The sequence below is a fragment of the Vicia villosa genome, unplaced genomic scaffold, assembly GCF_029867415.1.
Source record: "Vicia villosa cultivar HV-30 ecotype Madison, WI unplaced genomic scaffold, Vvil1.0 ctg.002876F_1_1, whole genome shotgun sequence".
Lineage (NCBI taxonomy): Eukaryota > Viridiplantae > Streptophyta > Magnoliopsida > Fabales > Fabaceae > Vicia > Vicia villosa.
In genome coordinates, this window is record NW_026706055.1 from 64560 (window position 1) to 70559 (window position 6000).

Consider the following 6000-nt stretch of genomic DNA (forward strand, 5'->3'; position numbering starts at 1 on the left):
TTATTTAACTATTTTTATTGATTTTTTATTTGTTAGCTTTATTTTAATTGGTTTAAAAATGCTTTCTGATCTTTAAAAATTATGAATAAATTTGTCAACACTTGTTGACTTGTGTTTGACCTCTGATTATTTTTTAAGATTTTTATTTGGTGTATTGTGTTTGACCTCTAAAAATCTTATATAGTTTTCTTGATTTTATTATGGTCTTGTTTGAAATTTATTTGGTGTTATGATACTCCTTAAGAATTTCATCAATAATTTCTTATTATTTGACCATTTAAAATCCCTTTTTATTTTTTTAATTTGGTTTTTATATTCTTTTAATATTTGGTGTTTCTCCCTCCATCTATTATCTTTTTATTAGTGGGTGTAAGTCTTGATTAGTCTATTGTGTAGAGTCTTTGATTTTATCATTCCTCTGATGGATCATTAAGATGAAATCCCATAAAAATCAAAAGGAATTCATCTGGACACTTAGTTTGGTTTTGATCCATTCCCCTCCCTCTTCATCTCAATCTAATTCTTGTTTTGTTATGATTGTTATCTGTCCCTTATCGGAAAATGATCATTTGTGGCCTAAACTTATGTTTATAAGCCTAAGGATGATTGATTATTTGATAATTGGATCGAGAACTTTGAAAACTTGTTATGTAGAGGCTTTGATTATGTCAATTCTCTGATAAGTTTTCATCAACTTTGACCTAAGTTCATTAGTTAATCATTATTGATCATTCACTTTGGAACTTAACTACTAATCACTAACTCCTAACTTTACTTTTATGCTTATTATTTTGCTTTATGCTTTATATTACCATTCATCATCCATATATCATTGTTTATGCTTATGCACTTTTTTCTTTTGTCAACTTGGAATCTTTATTTTGTTCTTAAAACATTAATAATCAAACTTGAGTCATAAACGACTTAAGGTTTTCATGGACTATGGTTACCATCCCTTGGCATTTTGGAGTTATGGACCTCTTGGACTTAGTATTAGGAGCCTTGTTCTCTTGGAACCTCTAGACCTTGTGATTATCTTATCTGTTATGCTTGTCTGAAGTCCTTGGAGTTTACTCCATGGCATGGGGATTTTGTTTGTGTGCAGGTACCATGTTTGTTATGAAAAGGTTTTTTATGCTATATACAAGTTCATCTGGGACAAAGCCAAGAATTGTGAAGTTATGCTTAATGGGATTATTATTTTGGAGCATTGGTGACTTTGTTCAAGATTCTTTATGTGTTGTGTTTATCGTTTAAATCCAAAGGATGGGAATTCTACATTGACTTTTTTATATCAAGTGTTGGATTCTTGTTTGGTTAGATTTCTCTTGTATTTAGCTTTTATTTTATGCTTTAGGATATTCCCTTCATCTCCTCCCATCTTCTTTAATTTTCAAAGTCTCTCCCTCTATTTCAAAATCTTCTTATGTTTGCAAACTCTTTTAAAACTTTCTTTAAAAAAACCTTATGCCCTTAGTGGCTTTTCTTTCAAAGTTTAGACATGAGTAATTGTTATGGAGGAGATGTCATTCCCTAATGTCCTGATATCGATTGATATGATGGATTCTTTTCCACGTGAAAGAGTTAGTGGAATACTTGTTGATTTATCCAAGTTGGAGCCCTTCTTTCCTTTGTGATGAAAAGAATTCATTTTTCTCATGTTCAAGGATGGTTGGTTGAGTATTTCCTTCTGTGATAATAAAATGTCTATTCAGTTTTTAACCAAAAAATTTTGTTTCCCTTTCAAGTGGAACTACATTTTCTCTGACTTCTCCATTGCACTGAGGAGGTTTGTAGGCATAAGTTGTTATGTCTTGCCATGCATAGTTTTAAAATCAAACAAACTCTCTTTTTGCACACAACTTCTTTTTTTTAACACACATTTACAAAAAGGTTCATGTGGAGTACCACATATGTGAGGGGTGTTAATACCTTCCCCTTACACAATCAACCAACGTACCTAAGATATCTGCTTTTTATTAGTTTTAAATTTCAAAACTTCTTTAGTTTTGATTTCGCTCTTTTCCCTTTTCCTTTGAAAACAATAAAGCATTATGGCGACTTTCACTAAAATAATGAGTCAAGTCAATCCAATGGCTTTGATCTCAATTTTCCCCGCTACACCCTCCATACACAATTATGCTAAATTTACCTTCAGTCTGAGACTTGTGTCTTGTACGCTGAAATAAACATCAGCTAAAGTAATCCAGATGGCATGATTATCTCTTGTGAACATGGGAAGCTCCGCCTTCTTCATAGACATGTGAAACTCTTCAAGTTGATCACCTTTGAACAACTTCTTAGCTACGAAATCAGCCTTTAACTCTTTCATAACTGATGATACGCCTTCAATGGTTAACTTACTTTGTGTGAGTGAAGCGAACAAACTCTCATAGTTCTCATTTTCCTTTTCTTGCATCTCATCCAATTTCAAGTCAAGGTTCTCCCTCTTTTGCTCTAATGTTGTTACTCTATTTCCCATTTTCTGTTTTCGGGGCATTAAATGTGTCTGGCATGTAGGACCAATTTGATCGAAACCTCAAGTAGAAAAATATTAAAAGTATATTATAAATAGAAATAATAGAATGATTTTGTATTGTTGTATTAGAAAAGAAAATGCATATGGGGACACACTCCTGATCCACCGAAGAGACGAGCTCCTTAGAGAAATCTTAATTCTCTCCCAACAAACTAGACAACAACTTCCACCCAAACTTCTCATCTCCTCATCGTACCTCTTATATCATAATCTGTAACTAAACATACCTGTCACACCGACCCTACAACCACCTTATATATTATTATTTTTTGTTCTATCTCTCATAGACTTTGCACACTTTGTACCCACTTTGTTGATCCAATGACCTTACGTCTCTATAATTATCGCATGTGTCCAAAAAGAGTATATTGTGAGACTTTAAAGCTGAAGCAAGGTGAGATAATTTCCTTGATGACAATAAGGCTTGCAAGTGTTATGGTATTGGTACAGTCAGATTTAAAATGTTCTATAAGCATTTGGTGATATATGCTATTGCACTAGAGTTGAATATGGGGTATTGGAGATTTTGCATGGTGAAGTGATCATAGCTAAAGGGTCTAAAATATATGGATCATATGTTTTAAAAGATTCTAATGTTGTTGTTCATTAATAATTAGCTAATGATTACTTTCATGACAATAACAAGTTATTGGATTCGAAAGTTAGGGCATGGTGGGTCCATGTAGGTTGTTTTAGAATATTTTAATGAGTTTTGTAGAAGACAAGGGATAAAAATCCATGTTACTGCTGAGTTTTCATTGAATTTCCGAGTTAAGATTGTTGTCAAATTAGCTTGCCTGATTGGCATATGTTTATTGATAAGAATAAACTTCCAAACACCTATGATGGTTTGTAGTAGGAAACCTAAATCTACTTTTATTCGAAGGACACCAAAGTTTCACCTATTATACAAATTAAGCTAATTTACCTTGATGGTAAGGTTATGGATTGTTTCATCAATGACTATCTAAGAGGTGGAAAGGGTTATCAGCAGCTAGGATTGGAGCTTATAGGATCAAAGTTCATCAATCGCAAATGTATTACTTTTTGTGAGTGCCATCGAGGGAAGAATAGTAAAGATTTGGAGATGAAGCTTTTAGAAGCTATAGCGGAGAAGACTCAATTTCAGGAGAAGTTTCTTAATTATAATATAGATACTTGTAGTGGCGACAAATAATTATAGAGGTCATTGATTATCATTTAACTCAGTTATAAGATAAGGAGGGATATTATACCATCTCAAAGGGATAGTTATGTTGGCCTTGGGTGTTATGTTTTGATTGTGGTTGAAAGGTTGTATAAATCATAAAGTGAGACCTTTGTTGAGGCATTCCGAACCAAATAGAGTCAAAGATTGTAGAAGAATCATGCATGTGGGATGGTTAGATTACCTAAGTAGAAATAGGTGACTAGAAGCAAGTGGATTGAACTTGATCAAGGTTATTTATTAAAGATTCAACATGGTAGAGAGAAGCAGTGTGGTTGATGGAAAAATATGCATCACAATATTTTCATGTCAAGGTGGAGATTGTTGAAGTATGCCTTAAAACCTTAAGTAACGAAGAAAAGGAAACATGTTTCGAGATTTAAAAAATCAGAAAGTCAAAAAAGCAACCAGAAAGTTAACAAAAGACACTAGAATTGCATGGTGGTTTGGCTGATGGTGACCAGAGGCTGTCAGGTGGATTTTGAATGTCCGGTGGCAGCAAAAAAATATGGCAGCGCAGGTTTGGTGGTAGTTTGGGTCCAATCCAAACGATTCGCAAGTATTAAACTTGGTCATTTCGACTAGCTGATTTGTTCATTAATATTATGAATATTTTTTATATTAATTTAGATATACTCTAAAATATCTAGAAATACTCTAAATATTCTAACTTAATATAAAAAATATTATAAACAAGCCATAAATAATTGAATATCCAGCAGGCCAACAAACAAACATAAAAATAGTCTACAAACAATAAAAAAAGAAGTGAAATAGTAAACATAATAAAGACAACCAAGCATGAATATTTTTATTTACCTTGATTTCAAATAGATTTACAAATATAGACTTTCAGCTCATGCTGAAGTCTTGTGAACAATCTTTCTCCTTCACCAATCTGTAGAGATAATAATGTAAATGTTCAAAGCAATTGAAACTCAGCAGTCCTTTTTTCCTTTATACATCTTTCCAAAAATAACAAAGTAAAGAAATTTGTTTAACATAAAAACAATTTAATGTTGGAAAAATGTCTCAGTGGAAAGAACTTTCAATATTATTTTTGTTAATTGATAGTAGTATACAACTACAATGCTAATGAATTAAAAAAAAATAAATAAATAACATTAGTCTTAAATGCAATCAACCATAAATGAGTTTTTTTTTTACCTTTGATTTCCAAATTCCAACAGATATACAAATAACTACTCTCCGCTCATGCTCACTCTTTTGAACAATCTTCTTAATTCCTTTCACCAAGCTGCAATAATTAAGAAGAAAGAAATTAAATGTTCAAAGCAATGGAAATTCTGCACTAGAAAACTAAACATTTCAAGGTTGAATCTTTGTATTTAATTTACACTTCTTTCGGAAAATAATTATGTAAAGAAATTTGTTTAACATAAAGAATAAACAATTTAATGTTTGAAAAATGTCTCACCGGAAAGAACTTCTAATATATTTTGTTACCTTGTTTTTCAACAGATCAAGATAACAATATTCAAGCATCCAAGAGAATAATTGTATTATTTAAGAAAGTTTACAACTAGTGAATCATTTAAAGCTACAATAATAGTTCTCACTTCTCAATTTCAAAGTTATAATCAAATCATTGTATTAGCTTCTGTCGTTTAGCTTCAATAATTGTTCTCAATTTTAACGTGTATAGAAAACCAACGGACAGAGGGGTCTACAATAGAAAATAATCAATTCAAAAATTTTTCTTTTCAATATATACTTTATACTTTATTTCAAATCCATTAACTTTGTTGGATACCTTTATATAATTGAAATCAATTCCACTAACTTTATTTTTTTTGATAAAAACAATTCCACTAACTTTGTTGGAGACCTTTATTAACTCCACAACCAAATGCAATCAATAGTCCTGTTAAAATTCCAACTTACCCGCTTCATTAAAAACAACTATATATGGAATATTTTATGAAAATTACTAACATGTCTCTAATATCTAAAATATAAGAAAATTAATTGTTCTAAAAATTACTAATTTATTATTGATTAATTGTTTACCATCTCATTAATTGTTCTGAAAACAACTACATGTTTTTATTTCTTAGTCCAACACCAAATAACACACTAGGGAATCTCTCTTTTACCGTAGAAAAGTCACTTCTGCAAGAAAAGTCACTTCTGCAGCATTTACCATACACAAAGCTGGCTTTTGTGTCCAACCTATCGACGCAATCTCTCCATTCCGATGAACTTTCTTCGAGCTTCATCCTTCGAACTTCTT

General features: G+C 31.4%; 1 protein-coding gene across 7 annotated transcripts in view; it reads right to left on the reverse strand.

Annotated features, from left to right (window-relative positions):
- LOC131639980 (uncharacterized) overlaps positions 1-5371 on the reverse strand; it is a 29390-nt gene extending 24019 nt beyond the window's left edge. For 5 of the 7 annotated variants that reach the window (XM_058910397.1, XM_058910399.1, XM_058910403.1 and 2 more), the window contains exons 1-3: positions 5185-5366; positions 4914-5004; positions 4566-4644 (exon numbers count right to left, since the gene is read on the reverse strand). The gene's annotated coding sequence lies outside the window, so the exon portion shown is untranslated. The other 2 variants (XM_058910400.1, XM_058910401.1) reach the window with 2 other exon arrangements.
- Between the last annotated feature and the right edge of the window lie 629 nt (positions 5372-6000).